At 37.3% G+C, this 16,352-nt stretch overlaps 1 protein-coding gene across 2 annotated transcripts in view; it reads left to right on the plus strand.

The window, feature by feature from the left end:
- LOC309612461 (uncharacterized protein) overlaps positions 1-15,595 on the plus strand; it is a 305,855-nt gene extending 290,260 nt beyond the window's left edge. For both annotated transcript variants that reach the window (XR_014235133.1, XR_014235134.1), the window contains one exon: positions 5,233-15,595. The gene's annotated coding sequence lies outside the window, so the exon portion shown is untranslated. The remainder of the gene's footprint in view (positions 1-5,232) is intronic.
- The last annotated feature ends 757 nt before the right edge of the window (positions 15,596-16,352 follow it).

Raw genomic sequence — 16,352 nt, forward strand, 5'->3', positions numbered from 1 at the left:
CTTGAGAGACAACCGGTGAGAAAGAGGGCCGACTTTGAACAGGAAGTCATTGGAAGGTTCTGAACAAGGAACTGAGAGGGTGACACTGCATGATAATGATCACAGGGGCAAGAGCAGACAAGATCAATTGGAGGTCATTGCAGTAGCCCAGATGAAAGATGGTAGGTTGAACCAGCATGGTGGCAAGGGGGGAGGCGAGAAATAGTCAAATTCTGGATATATTTTGAAGGTAGAGCCAACATGATTTGTTGATAGATTGGATGTGAAATGTGAGACAAACAAAGAAAGCAGAAAAGCACCAAAGTTTTTGGCCTGACCAACTACCAAGATGGAGTTGCCATCAACTGAAATGGGGCAGACTAGAAGGAGTTGGTTTAGGAGAATAGATCTAGAATTCAACTTTGAACATGTTTGGTTTGAGATGTTTATGCTATCTAACTAGAGATATCAAACAGTTGTATATTTGGGTCTGGAGTTCAGGACAGAGGTTGGGTATGGAGACATAAATTTGGGCACTGTCAACATATAGATCGAATTTAACACCATGAGTTTGGATAAGATCACCCAGAGAGAATGAGGATATAAAAGGGACTAAAGAGGACTAAAGAAATAAAAGAAAACGTTCCAGACAGAGGGGAAAACATACATGAGGACAAGAATGTAAGGACAGAAAGTAGTTTGGTTAAGTTAGACAGGAGTTGACAAACTTTTCTGTAAAGAGCCTGATAAATATTTTAAACATTTAGACATATATTTAGATACATGTTTTGTGGGTCATATGGTCTCTGTCACAACTACTCAACTCTGCCATCATAGCACAAAAGCAGCCGTAGACAACACCTAAATGAATGAGAGTGGCTGGGTTCAAATGAAAATTTATTTATGGACACTAGAAGTTGAATTTAACATAATTTTCATGCGTCACAAAGTATTACTCATCTTTTGATTCTTTTCACCCATTTAAATACGTAAAAAACATTCTTAGCTCACAGGCCATACAAACAGGTAGCAGGCCAGGTATAGTCCTCGGACTATAGTTTATCGACTTCTGAGTTACAATATAGGGTGCAATCAAGGAGCAGTTGACAATGAAATTGCAGAAGTAGTCAGAATTTACGTCATGGATGAGAAATATTAGGTATAAAGTGACTGGTACATGGTATGAACTCAATAAATGGTAGATATCGTTATTGATCTGTTGTGTCATGTAAAGGGAACTAGCAGCCAACTTTAAGGAAGTGAGAGTCACAGTCAAAACTAAGACCTACAATCACAGGATTTAGCAATAACTAAACCAAGAGAAGGAAGAGGCTAAATGAGGCTATAACTGAAATGAGATTGGGGATGAGTGGAGGGGTCCCAAAGGTACCAGCAAGACATCCTTGGTGATAGGTACTGTAAAAATGCACACATGAAAAAAAAATGCACACATGGATGATAAGATGTAATGATACTTTAATTTTACAAAATGCGTGTGGAAACTCATTGTGGTTGCAGCCATGATTCATTTGCAGTCCATGAATTAAGATCTTAAATCATTAATGCAAAAGATGCTTCAGAGTCAATGAACTGTATTTCTGTGATATAGGAGTTTCTTTAATTACAAGCAAGCTTATCAAACCATAGATAAATATGGTGTACCAGTATATCAGAATCACCAGGCAGAATGTAGGCTGTGTAGACCTACCAATCCTCTCCACTAAACCACCTCCCTACTAGCAGGGCAGGTCGGGTTTACTTGTTGTTCTGTTCCTGGCCAGTTGGGTGAACTTAACCCAAGCCCTTAACTCTATTGGACCTCACTCTTCTCTTCTAATATTATATTTGTCCCTTTGAAAGGCAGGGAACACATTGTTTAACTTTTGATTCCTTTCAGTTAATTTTAATCAAAAAGACAACTGGCCAGTGACCTGGCCTGCAAGATTACCATTATTTTAAAATAAATTTTATTTTACTCCACTATAGATATAAGACATGTTCATAGTAGATAATATGGAAAATACTGAAAAGGAGTAGTATGGTCACATGGGAGTGGAGAATCACCCCTATATTCCATGGAAATCACTATTAAAATTTTGAATTTTGGGGGGTGTCTTTCTATAATTATTATTATATCTTAAATTTCCAAACTTTTTTGCCACCACGAAATTTCAGCTCTCAGCCTGCCATAAAAACAACCTGAAAACACTAGAATATATTAATATTATGAGACATTTTTCTTCTCCAGTACACAAAACAAAACTTCATAGTCCACCAACAATATATGATTAAGATTCTTTTTTTCTTTAAATAATTTTTAAATGTACAGTTCAGTGGCATTAAGAACATTCACATTGTTTTGTTTTGTTTTAATTTATTTATTTTTATTTATTTATTTTTTGGCTGCAGTTGGGTTTTCATTGCTGTGTGCGGGCTTTCTCTAGTTGCAGCGAGCGGGGGCTACTCTTCATTGCGGCGCACGGGCTTCTCATTGCAGTGGCTTCTCTTCTTGCGGAGCACGGGCTCTAGGTGGCTGGGCTTCAGTAGTTGTGGCACACGGGCTCAGTAGTTGTGGCTCGCAGGCTCTAGAGTGCAGGCTCAGTAGTTGTGACGCATGGGCTTAGTTGCTCCGCGGCATGTGGGATCTACCCAGACCAGGGCTTGAACCTTTGTCCCCTGCATTGGCAGGCGGATTCTTAACCACTGCCCCACCAGGGAAGTCCCTATGATTAAGATTCTTGAGGATGTGCTTCAGGACTGTTTGTTGAATACTTAAAAATAGAAGTCAGCATTCCATTTTTAAAGAACAGCTGGCTGTGACTCCTCTGCAGTTTTTGCTTTACGGTCCCTTCTGATTCTTAGCCGTCATTAATTTACTGGAAAGATTGAACGGGACTGAATTAACAATGCAAACACACAGTTGTATAATAAAAGTCTGTTATTCTTCACGTCTGTATTTTTTTAAATCATTACTATTTTTCAAAGAGGCTATCAGATACAGGTCAAATTATATTACGTGGCAACTATAAAACTCCTTTTAACCACACTAAAAACATTCTCAAGAATTATCTTACAGCCTACAAATGAACTTTGAAGAATATTTGACAAAATAAAAATCCCTGTCTAACAAGGCATTGCCCCTTAAGAATTGTTTAGAAAGGAACCAGAGCTGTGATAATAAATTAACAATTGAGCATTTCCTGACTGTTGCTTCAGTTCTCATATTTCTGTCTTTCCCTTCACAATATTATTGTTGTGATGGGGGAAAGGTACATGTTGTTAATGATTTCTGTGCCTGTTGTTTTGCCCACATTCTCCAGAAAGCCCTTTCAAGACTGTTCTTTGGAATCAGGCTTTATATGTGCATTCCAAGTGAAAGTTGGGCCTTTGCCAGTGAATTCAATGTCAGTGTCAATTATCAGGGTTCAAGAACACTTCTGTGAAAGGCAGTTTGGTATAGAAGAAAGAGCAAGGGACTGGGGTTCCAGGTCCTAATTCTGACCCTGACACCTATTAGTTTTGTGTCCCTTAGCTATTTACTTAAACCAAATAAAGTTTATTTCCTTATCTGTAAAATGAGAATAATAACTGCCCTGCCCATCTCTCAAGGTTGCTGTGAGGTTACTGCAAGTGAAAGTGCTTTTTAAAAAATGCTAAGTAAATGTCAAGTTTTTGTGTGTGTTGTTATATATATAAATATATATTATGTATAAAAATATATAATAATTTACCATTTCAACCAATTTAGGTATACAGTTCAGTGGCATTAAGTACATTCACAATGTTGTGCAACCATCAACATAATCCTTCTCCAGAATTTTTTCATCATCCCAAAATTTAGACTCTACCCATTAAACAATAACTCCCCATACCTCCCTCTTCTCCACCCCTGGCAACCACCAGTCTATTTTCTGTCTCTATGAATTTGTCTACTCTAAATAGTGATACAAGTGAATCACACAATATTTGTCCTTTTGTGTCTGGCTTATTTTACTTAGCATGCCATTTTCAAGGTTCATCCATGTTGTAGCATGTATTGGAATCTCCTTCCTTTTTAAGACTGAATAATATTTCATTGTATATATAAACCATATTTTGTTTATCCATTCATCTGTTAGTGGACATTTGGGTTGTTTCTCCCTTTTGGCTATTGTAAATAATGCTGCTATGAACATTGGTGTACAAATATCTGTTCAAGTCCCCCCCTTTCAATTCTTCTGGGTATACACCGAGTAGTGGAATTCCTGGATCATATGGTAATTCCATGTTTAATTTTTTGAGGGATTTCCATACTTTTTTCCACAGAGGCTGCACCATTTTACATTCCTACCAACAGTGCAAAAACGTTCTAATTTCTCTTACATCCTCACCAACACTTGTTATTTTCTTATATACTAAACGTATATAAGAACCATTCTAATGGTTGTGAAGTGGTATCTCATCGTGGTTTTGATTCGTATTTTCCTGCTATTAGTGATATTGAGCATGTTTATGTGCCTATTGGCCATCTGTTTTATCCTCTTTAGAAAAATGTCTATTCAAGTCCTTTGCCCATTTTTTAATTGGGTTGTCTGGGGTTTTTGATAGTATTGAGGTGTATGTGTTCTTTATATATTCTGGAAGTAAATCCCTTGTCAAAGATATGATTTGCACATTTTCTCCCATTGCATGAGTTGCCAAATATTTTTATTTTTATTCATGTACCAAATTTTATTTAAAAAAAATGCTCAGTCCTTCATTATTGAGCTTTAGGAACTGAGAACACTCTCCCAAATAGACTTCCTCTATATAAACATGATACCATAATTTAGAGACCAGATGAGAAATTTTCATTGGTAGATTTTTTTCTTCTGATTTAAGTAATAAGAAAAAATATTTTAAACTTCCCCTATTCACACCCTGTCTCAGTAAGATATTTAACTTAGTAGCAAGTTGGAAAGTAATTTTCTTTACCTGCTTACACAAGAATTAGGTAGATTAACAAATTTGATAACAGAAAGCTAAAGCTGTATATGCCTGAGGAGAGAATACAAAGACACTTTTAAAAAACAACACTTCCTGCTTGTGCCTTGCATTCACCAGCCACAAAGGAAAAAAGAACAAGCCATATCCTAGCAGAGAATCATTACCATCTCCAGAGGTAAGCTGTTAAATTGTGTAGGTGGAAATAACATTCAAAAAAATATTGAGTACCTACAGGTCTTTCATTCAATCATTTGTTTTACGAACTTGATGGTCTCGGCTCTGTGTTAGGCGCTGGAGACACAAAAATGAATGGACACTGTTCCTGCCCTCAAGGAGCTCTCACCCGGGTGGAAAAAATGACCAAGAAACAGACAATTACAATACAATATGGTGAGTACCAGGGAGCTCTAAGGAGTGTTTCCATCATGGACAATTCACAGTTGACTGCTGTGAGGAATATCTCAGAAGTATCAAGCCTACTGCTCGCATGTAAGGGCTTACAAAATCCGTTATGAATATAAAACCTTAGAAATGTTAATTACTGTCTTTACATCCTTGGTATTCTTTAAGTATTAGAGATAGGGTGTATAAACCACATAGGATTTGGGGTCTAAAATTTTTTTTAATTTGTTTTCATTATAAAAATTATGCATTCTTATTGTAGAGAGTGCAAGCAATACAGAATTCACCAGAGGTAACCATCATTAACAGCTCGCTATGTTCTATGTCATCAAAGATGCTATTGACTGTAAGATGCATCCTAAATTCAAAAGTGCTAAGAATTGGAGAGAAAAAAAGGATTTCAAGGACTTCCCTGGTGGCACAGTGGTTAAGAATTCGCCTGCCAATGCAGGGAACACAGGTTTGCGCCCTGGTCCGGGAAGATCCCACATGCTATGGAACAACTAAGCCAGTGCGCCACAACTACTGAGCCTGTGCTCTAGTGTCTGTGAACCACAACTACTGAGCCCACGTGCTGCAACTACTGAAGCCCGCATGCCTAGAGCCCGGGCTCCACAACAAGAGAAGCCACCACAATGAGAAACCCATGCACCACGACAAAGAATAGCCCCCACCTGCCACAACTAGAGAAAGCCCACTCACAGCAATGAAGACCCAAAGCAGCCAAAATTAAATAAATAAATAAATTTATTTAAAAAAAAAAAAGTATTTCATCAAGCACTTGAAGTCTTGGGTCTATATGAGCAGAGGGCAGAGGCACCAAGGCAGTCCTGAGCAAACTGTACAGGAAAATCAGCAGGAAATCTGGCTTGCATGATTAAAAGAGGATTACATTCATTTTTCTACTAATGTTTTGTACCTCTAGGTGCTGTATATTGCATTAAGAAGTAGCATTCCAAAACTCCCTGGCTCTTAGAAGATGTTCCCAAAGTTTATGTTCTCAGAGCTGTCCTTAGTACCTCATGTGTAGGTTAAGGAATATGATCCTCACCCTTCCAAAGATTTAGTCTGTATTACTCAAGTGAACCTTTGCCTGGAAGGAGATAAATCTCTAGTTTCTGAAACATTGGTCAATAAATATATATTGATCCCACATGGACTTATCAGATATGAAAGAGCACATGGCTTTTTTTCATTTATCGTCCTATATTTGTTTTCTCTTCTAAAATCCAAAGGGTTTTAAGGAATGAAAAGTGTTGCAATGTAACTTGTCCAACTGCCAGTTCTCTTTGTTTTAGAAACATTGAGGAGGCAACATGGTATAACATAGTGCAACAGAAAGACCTGTGCATGGAGACCTAGGTGCTACTCTTAGCTCTACCACTAATTAGATGTGTAATTTTAGATAAATCACTTCACCTCTCTAGACTTCTGTTTCTCATATCTAATTGCTCTATCTAGTCCATAGGTTATTGTGCAGATCAAAAGACATCATAAATGTGAAAGCACTTCAAAAAATCTAGCAAATGCATATTATAACGTATTATTAATACATACATTTATTATTAGTCTGCAATGCCAATATTAGACTCAAGCAAGAGGAGCCCTTGCTTCAGAGGTCCCTGCATATCATAAACACAAACGCATACAAGTTTATTAAATATCTATCAACATGTTCCTAGAGGATATGGCCTCATCTCTGACAATAGCAACAACATTCTTTGGAGTGATTCAGAGATTATATACAATATTTTCTGGATCTGAGCCAAAATGGATCATCCTGATTAAACACATCAAATTTGACCTCACAGCCGCTCTGAGTTAAAAATGGAGATGCCATTTAAATACTGTTAGAGCAGTTAGATTTAATTTAGACAAGAGAGTGAGCTGTACTAGAATAGCTAAGTGAAACAACAGAAGATCCTCAGATAAATAAGGAATTATGGTCTATGGCGGAAAATAGTTTTTATTTTGTGCTAACCACAGTTATTTGGTATGGACTGTTGCTTGCTATTAATGATGTTAGCAAACATTTACAAAAGATACAAACAGATCTAAGTTTGCCTACTTCACTTTTTAAATAATTTAAAATACTTAGGGCTTCCCTGGTGGCGCAGTGGTTGAGAGTCTGCCTGCCAATGCAGGGGACGCGAGTTCAAGCCCTGGTCTGGGAAGATCCCACATGCCGCGGAGCAACTAGGCCCATGAGCCACAACTACTGAGCCTGCACGTCTGGAGCCTGTGCTCCGCAACAAGAGAGGCCGCGATAGTGAGAGGCCCGCGCACCGCAATGAAGAGTGGCCCCCGCTTGCCGCAAGTAGAGAAAGCCCTCGCACAGAAACGAAGACCCAACACAGCCAAAAATAAATATAAAAATAAATTAATTAATTAACTTAAAAAAAATACTTAAAAATTTTTTAGGGAAAATGATTTTCCTAAATAGAAAGATACTAAATGTGACACATACAACAAAAGTGATAATCCAGTAAAATAAAAGAAAATTGGAACACGGAAATAAAAATGTTTACATGATTATGAAGACATTCAAATTCAAATATATATCTATATAATAATCACATGTATAAATATATAAATATATATAAATTTATATGTGTGTGTATATACATGCATATATATACTACTTCCTAAATATTCTAAGTGAGGTGTAGTCTCCTATGAAGAGAGATTTGAACAAATTGAACCACATATTTTTCTTTTTTTTTTTAATTATATCCTAACATTTAAAAATTTGAAAGAGGAACTTAGCACTTTATGGATATAGATATTGCTTAAAGGCTGGTGAAAAAAATCATGTGATAGGATTTATATGATAAAATAAAAAATTTCTAGTATCTTCTGTAATAATGATTATCACTGCAAATGCATTGAAATGTTTGAATGTAATATGTAAAATTCATGGTTCATTTCCAAATATAAATACTGATTTAGAAATTTTATTGACAATTTCAGTTGCTACTGCCTCAGCAGAATAAAATTTCTCCAATTCTACTGAACCAAATTTTAAAAACATCTACTATTAAGGAACTATTTTTCACATGAAAATAGTATTAAGGTTAATTTTTAAGACGTCCTCTTTTCTAAAGATACATATTGATATATTCATGAATAAAATGATATGTCTAGGATTTGCTTCAATATAATTGGATAGAGTTGGGGAGTATAGATAAACCAACATTGACCAAGAGTTAATACTTGTTGAAGTTGGATGATAGGTACATGGGATTCTTTATATTTGCATTTGTAAACATTTGGGTTTTTCCATGATAAAAATTTAAACAAAAAACTAAATACATTGATTCAAGAGAAGTTGTCTATTTTGCTATTAGTGTCAACAGAATACAAATTAAATATATGATAACATTATAATTAATGATTTTCCTGAAAAAAAATAAAATGTATAGAATAAGTATATGATAATTTATAATTATGTACGTCTTTATCTTATACCTCATCCAAACTTCACCAGTCCATCAATAGAACATGCAAATACACAATATTAAGCCCAGTCACTTTTGCTGTTTAGCTTTCAGTCATATAAAAAACATTGCTTTATACATTAAAAAAATTTTTTGTCAAGGAAAGTGGATAGAACACTTATTTAATTATTTATTTATTTTTAGCTTGATTTATAACATTTAATGATTTAGACCTATTGTATGTAGCCCTCTACTTGTACTCCTGGGTACTAGAAATGTTAGGGACAAGCATGTTCTCAAAATTTCCATTTTATTCTTAATTTTAACAACTAAGTGTTTAGATGGGGATAACTGGAATACTGCTTTAATTCAACTTGTAATTGTCTTTCCCCATATATTTTAGAAAAACATTGTATAATTATGCTGGACATCACAAATGGAGCTCAAATGTCTCAGAACATTTTACCCAAAGCAGGAACCACGTGCATTCATGATTGTATTGACACTCTTCCCCTTTTCACAGACCAGTGACCAAAACAGCCATCATCTCTTTAGCAAGAATAGATGAGATCAAGTTACAATCTTTTCAGGGAAAACCTTAGGGGTGGTTGGAGATAACTGGTCATCCATATCAAGTTTATTCTGTGTAGAGTTCTGTTTATAACCCTAGTTTTTTGTTCAACACAAATATTAGGCTTTAGGACAACTTGTGTAGAAAGAAAGTTTAAGATCCTCTATCTTTTATATGATGGAGACATTTAGCTTCCTATTTCCTTTACATTCATCCCAAACTAGAAAATGTAAAAAGGTGAGGGGATAACTATCTGGTTGAGAGTTAGTCCACATAACCAACTAACAATTAGTTTGTTTTGTTGAAACTATTCATATATTCCTACCCCAAAGCCCTTTGTCTGTTTGAATTAACTGTGTGATAGCTCAAATCTCCACACGTAGCAATATTTTCAGACTCTTGAAAAAACTTCTTTCCAGTAAGGTACATTCATACTACATCTCTCCAATTCTAACACACTTTTGATTTAGGATTGACCAAAAATGTAGTAAGCACTTTTTTAGGAGAAAAAAAAAAAAAAGACTGTAAAATTAATTCAAATTTCACAAACATTGAAATGGGTGTGTGTGGGGGTGGGGGGGGTGAGGAAGGAGTATGTCTTGGAATTGAGAAAACACTTAACTAGGATTTTCTGAAAGCGCACTTTAGAATTAAGAAAGTTATTACAATTCTCATGGGAGGCTGTGGGGCGCGACAAGAGCCAGAGAAAGGTGTACATGTGGGTCATTATGTAGAAACAGCATGGTGGCCCCAGCTCTGGTCGTAAAGGCGTAGCATGAGAGGATGAGGACCTAACAGGAAGGACACCAAGAGTGGGGAGAAAGGGGCTTGAGAGCAGTCATCAAGGGTCAGGCAGGGGTTGGCCTTAAAGACACATTACATCAGGAAATTTGCCTGCAGCTGGCTCTGCTTCCAAATAATCATAAAAAACCAGAAAACTACAGAAAGTGATTAAGGTGAGCCCTCACTTCTATAACTTCCTTCCCTTAGCTTATTATCAAAACCTAACCACCAGGCAACGCAGGGCCTTTCAGTTAGCCTTCTTGAGAAACAGGGCTGAGTATTCTATCTCCTGGAACATTTAAAATTATATTTAATCTCATTTTAGTGGAATATTAAAATATTGTTAATTCTATGTGCTGAGAAATGCAAAATGTTTTGAGACTAAATACCAGCGGGTATAGTCACTAGGTGTTATTGCGTTTACCCAGTAATTGGCTCCTTTCCTATAATAGATGAATCTCTATTTCAGAATGAAAAAATAAATTAAACAGAAAACAAATTCCCTACATAAAGGTCATATGAGCTCTTTGTAACCAGGAATGAGGTATTACAGTACACTTACTGAGCACCTGGTATTTAGTCCAGGTGGCTTGCTTCACTCTGTAAATGCCAATAACTAGTGTTTGTAAGTCTGAACTATTATAATGGTCACTTTCATGTAATAATCGCATCCTGATTCTCTAACTGGAAAAACCAGCATAAAAATCATGAATGCTCTGTGACTAAATAGGGAAAATAAATATTCTTTAACAATTTGGGAATAGGAACAGTGTTTGAAAATGGAGACTAGAAAAGGAAAAGAGTCATTCTGGACCTTCTAGGCAGTTTTGAATCTGTCTTCAGCACTCCCAAAATCTAAGAGGGACAAACTGCTACAAAACATCTTTAACGTCTGTCTTCCTCATTCCCACCTCCTTTCTAGGTAGAGAACATTTTGGTTTTTATGTGTTGTTCTATTTCTTAAGCCCCGGGTAAGAGGATGTCAGTTGGTAAACAAAGGAATTGCCTCCTTCATTCATTGAGCTCCTACTATGTGTCAGGCACTGTTCTGGGTGTCATGGAACCAAAGGTAACTAAGGTAAAGTTCCTCTCTTCAGAAGCTTTCATGTGATGGGGGGACAGCAGTCAGGGATTGAGACCAGACAAGGAAACAAATCAGTAGGCTACTTGGTATTGATTATGGGTATTGTTAGATACCAAACAGGATTATTTAAATCAGCCTGTGGTGTGTGTCTTGGGGGTGGGAGATAGGACAGCAGTGGTGTACTGGAATGTAAAGTCTCAACCAAAGAGCAGGAATCAGCCAGATGAAGTGCAGCAAAGGAATACAGAAGAACCTTCTTGGCAGAAGGCACAGAAATAAAATTGGCAGAAATTGGCAAGTCATTAGATGGATCAAAAAGAGAAAGAAGAATCTCATAGATGGGCAGGTAGAAGCCACAAAGGTGTAGGCAGAGCAGTCAAAATCAAGTTTCCATCAGATTTTTCTTCTGTCAACTCTGCTTTGGGTAATGCCCCATCCCCTTAACTGGTCCCCTTTGTCCTGACCCAGGTCATGGCTTCTAACCTGACTCCAATAATTAACCTCACCCTTCTGGGTTTGACACTTTGGCAAGTCACCATCTTTTTAGCTCCCTCCTGCTTTCTATCCCTGACGTTCATTCCTGTTAAACCCTTTCATTCAGTGCATTTTGTTGTTTGCTAGTGTTCCAGATGCCTAACACCCAGTTAAACTTAGTTTTATATGTATTGATTTTCCTTTGCTAGAAAGAATACACTTACTCAAAATAAGAGCTCTCTTAGTTTTTGTTTTTGTAATGATTTTTAAAGAAATAGCCAAGAGCCAAGGGCTATGGGCCAAGAAAGCCAATAATAATAATAATAGCTACGAAAGTGGACTTTTGTTGGTTGCCTGCTCAGTGTCTTACCCCTGCCTTTTTTCCTCCGCAGTACCTTGATCTTCATTTGAGGAATCCACCCCTCCCCATGCAGTCCATGTGCTTCCAGAGAAGTTGACCTACTCCCTAGTTAGTTCAAGCCAACCATCACATTCCATATTCCCATGCACATCTTTCAGAATTAAACAAGTGAATATCAGGATACTTGCTGGACTGATGGAAATCATTCTCTCTAGATGTGGATGAGGGAACATGTACTTTGGGGGTCTGCTTGCAGCCATCTTGTGATCATGAGAGTTGCTGGCTTTAGGATAAAGGTGTCACTGTGGAAGACAGAGAAAGATGGAAAGACTCTGAGCCCTTAGTGATACAGCTGAGCCTGTAGTGACTGAAGACCTAGAGAAACGGTCCTGAATGACAAACTAACCCAAAAGCCTGCCTTACCTCTGGACTTTCAATTTCATGAATCAGTACATTCCTTTATTGTTTAAAACAGTTTGAGTTGTGCTTTTTTGTTACTTGCAACATAAAATATTCTATGCTGTACAGCTGTTACTGGTTGAGAGCCCACTATGTGCCAGGCATTGTAATGGAGGTTCCACAGAGACTAATACTCACAACCATGTTTTTTTCTTTTTTAAAAATTGTGGTAAAATATACATAACATGAAATATCACATTTTAACCATTTTTAACTGCACAATTCAGTGACACAATGTTGTGCAACCATCTCCACTATCTACTTCCAATCACAACCATAGTTTAAGGTGGGCATTAATATCCTCATTTTACCAAAAAGGAAACTGATCCTCAGAGAGGTGCATTACCCAAAGCAGACCACCAGTTAGTGGTATAGTCAGGATTTAAACCCACGTCTGCTGGACTGCAAAGTTCATGTTTTTTTCTACTTCATTACAGTACCAAAATAAATTATCAAGCAAGGAAACAGGAAATCTTGGTCAAATTTCCAACCCAGGGTCCACAACATAGAGATTAGGACCTTGGGAGAAGCAGATCCAGCAAACAGGAAACAAGGTAAGGAACAAAAAGAGATCAGAATCCAAGTCATCAAAGGTAGGACACTAGAGGTTGGAGTCAAAGGGAATAGGGGGAAACATTTAGGTTCAAGAAGTAGCGTTTGAAAAGGGGCTTATCAGTGGAGACTTCAAGAATATCTGGTTGTATTTGTTCACCCTAACCTGGTTTGTAGGTGAGCAATCCTTGCCCTGCCTACTTCCCAAAAGGATTCTGACCTTTAATGAATATAACGAACTATATTTTAAAACAAAAATACCCTCAATTTTATGTTAAGTATTCGTTAAAGTAAGTCACATAATAAAGATGATCTGTATCACAAAGAATACATATCCTGTGGTGAAGCCTGGCCCTTTAAATGAGTCCTGAAATGACTGGAGAGCTCTATTACCTTCTTGTTAGGACAAGATGGATTGCAAGTAGTGTTCCCCAGCTCCCCACCCCCCCCAAATTACAAGCTTCTATGCTAAAAGCTATCCACCTTTGATGAGTATCTCTTAATTGTTTACTTTTTAACTAAGGGTTTTTAACTAGGGCTATTAGAACTCTAGACGGTGTTTAATCTGTTGATCTGTTTGTTTTCAAAAGTCTGACTCCTTTCATTTGTGATCCTAGGTAAGTAGTAGCTTGGAGGGTTTTACTTATACAAAAAGATCAGTTCACTAATTTTCAATTTCCATAAGTGTAAATTTCTAGTGTCAGAGGCTGTCTTGAAATGGGGGAGGGGAAGTTTTGAGAATGGATTGGGTAAGACTCCCCAATGTTTTCATATCCCCAAACCTTGACCTCCACACCAAGGCCCATTCTCCAGCTGTGTAGTAAACAAAAACACTAACGTTTTCTCAACAGTTATTTTATAAATAAATCTAAGTGCTGACCTTAATGATTCACTAAATAGAGATGACAGTGGCAGGAGCCCCATAGAGCCAATGTCATTTGACATTGTTGACACATGTATGAGGCTTATCACCCTTTTCTCTCTAGAGCAGCATTTGGAGAGTGAATGTCCATCATATGTGTGGATAATCTGTTTGGCAATATAGCTTTTTTGGAAAATAAAACAGAAAACTGAATTTTTTTTTCTCCTTTAGAAAAAAAGTTTGCTATTTGCGTTTTTTTCTAGTACTTTACTTCTTTAGAGCAGTTTTGGATTCACAGCAAAACTGAACAAAAAGTATAGATATTTCCCATTACCCCCTGTCTCCACAGGTGCATAGCCTCCCCCATTATTAACATTCCCCATCAGAGTGATACATTTGTTACAAGTGATGAACCTACATTGACACATCATTATCACCCAAAGTCCATAGTTTACATTAGGGTTCACTCTTGGTATTGCACATTCTATGTGTTTGGACAAATATATAATGACATGAATCCACCATCATAGTATCACACAGAGTAGTTTCACTGCCCTAAAAATCATATGTGCTCTGCCTATTCATCCCTCCCTCCACCCTAACTCCTGGCAACCATTAATCTTCTTACCATCTCCATAGTTTTAACTTTTTCAGAATGTCATAAAGTTGGAATCACACAGTGTGTAGTCTTTTCCTATTGGCTTCTTTTTTTTTTTTTTCCTTTTGTTTTTCTTTTTGGCTGCACCGCGCAGCATGTGGGATCTTAGTTCTCTGACGAGGGATCGAACCCATGCCCCCTGCATTGGAAGCATGGAGTCTTAACCACTGGACTGCCAGGGAAGTCCCCATATTGGCTTCTTTCACTTACTAATGTACATTTAAAGTTCCTCTATGTCTTTTCACAGCTTGATAGATCATTTCTTTTTAGTGCTGAATAATATTCCATTACCTGGATATACCACATATTTATGCATTCACCTACTGAAGGATATCTTGATTGCTTCCAAGTTTTGTCAATTATGGGTAAAGCTGCTATAAACATCTGTGTGCAGGTTTTTGTGTGGACATAAGTATTAAATTCCCTTGGGTAAATACCAAGGAGTATGATTGCTGGATCATATATATGGTAAGAGTATAGTTAGTTTTGTAAAAAACTGCGAAACTGTCTTTCAAAGAAGCTGTACCATTTTGCATTCCCACTAGCAATGAATAAGAATTCCTTTTGCTCCACATCCTTACCAGCATTTGGTGCTGACAGTGTTCTGCATTTTGGCCATTCTCATAGGTATGTAGTGGGTCTACTTATCTTTGCAGTTTTTACCCTTGTCCACCTTTCCACCCTCATCATTCCTTACAATAGCTTATCTTTTTCAGAAAGAGCCATGGAATTTGAGAGCTGGGCAGTAGGTGGCACAAACTAAGCAACACTAGACACATGATAGAGGGAAAGAGCAAGTTTCCCCCTCAAACTTGGCACCCCCTCAAGCTAATATTCTTTAAATACCTGAGGGCAGAAAAAAATTCATTTTCTATTAATATAAAATGTATAGCTCGTTATGGTTAAAATAAAGAATCTATTACATGCATTGAATATAACAATATTTCCACTTATTTGGAATTGTCTTTCATTTTACATTTTTTACATCACCTGGAGCTTGAATAGCAATATCACAAAAATAGTTCTAACTTTTCTGAAGTTCTTATTCTTTCTTCATTTTTCTTTTGGGAATTTCTGAGCTAGACAACCTCTTGTAAGACATGTCCATGGCTTTAAAATGTAGAAAATAACCATCTGTCCCCAAAAATTGTGTTAGAAATTTGGAGTAGAATACCAAACTCAAATCCTACCCCCACCTCTTCTTCTGGCTGGCTTACCTGAGGAAGTATGCACACCTGTACTATGTCCCAGTGAGAACCCCAGAACCATTTTATTAGTAAGCAGGAAGTATACAACTTAAAGTGAAGCTTGAGTCAAGGCTGGGTGGCGACCAAGAGATCTAAGTGAGGCCTCTTGCTTTTCCAATCCCAAATCTAAGTCCTGTGACCTCCTCAAGTGTGCCAGAAGAGAGAAGAGTAAGAGTTAAGGATAAGAATAAGACTCAAGTTCTTAGGTATTAATAGCTGAGCTTAAGTCCACCTACCTGACCAGGTGCCTGACCAGGTGATGAGACTGGACTGCCAGACCCACGAATTTAGGAATCAAGAGGGAAAAGGAGGAAGATTAAGCCTCCTTAGCAGAGTAGTCCACCCTCACTCCTTTACCCCCACCCCGCCTCCTGATTTGCTTACTACATGGAGAAAGTATATGCAAAACAGCCTGCTGTTCCTGGGGTAGGAAATGAAATAGCAGGCATTAGGATCTATAAGAAGGGAAAGTGTCTTTCAGTGTCACGATCCCTCCCTCTAGGGAAGTGTCCCCAGAG

The sequence above is a fragment of the Balaenoptera borealis genome, assembly GCF_965194805.1.
Source record: "Balaenoptera borealis genome assembly, chromosome: 15".
Taxonomy (NCBI): domain Eukaryota; kingdom Metazoa; phylum Chordata; class Mammalia; order Artiodactyla; family Balaenopteridae; genus Balaenoptera; species Balaenoptera borealis.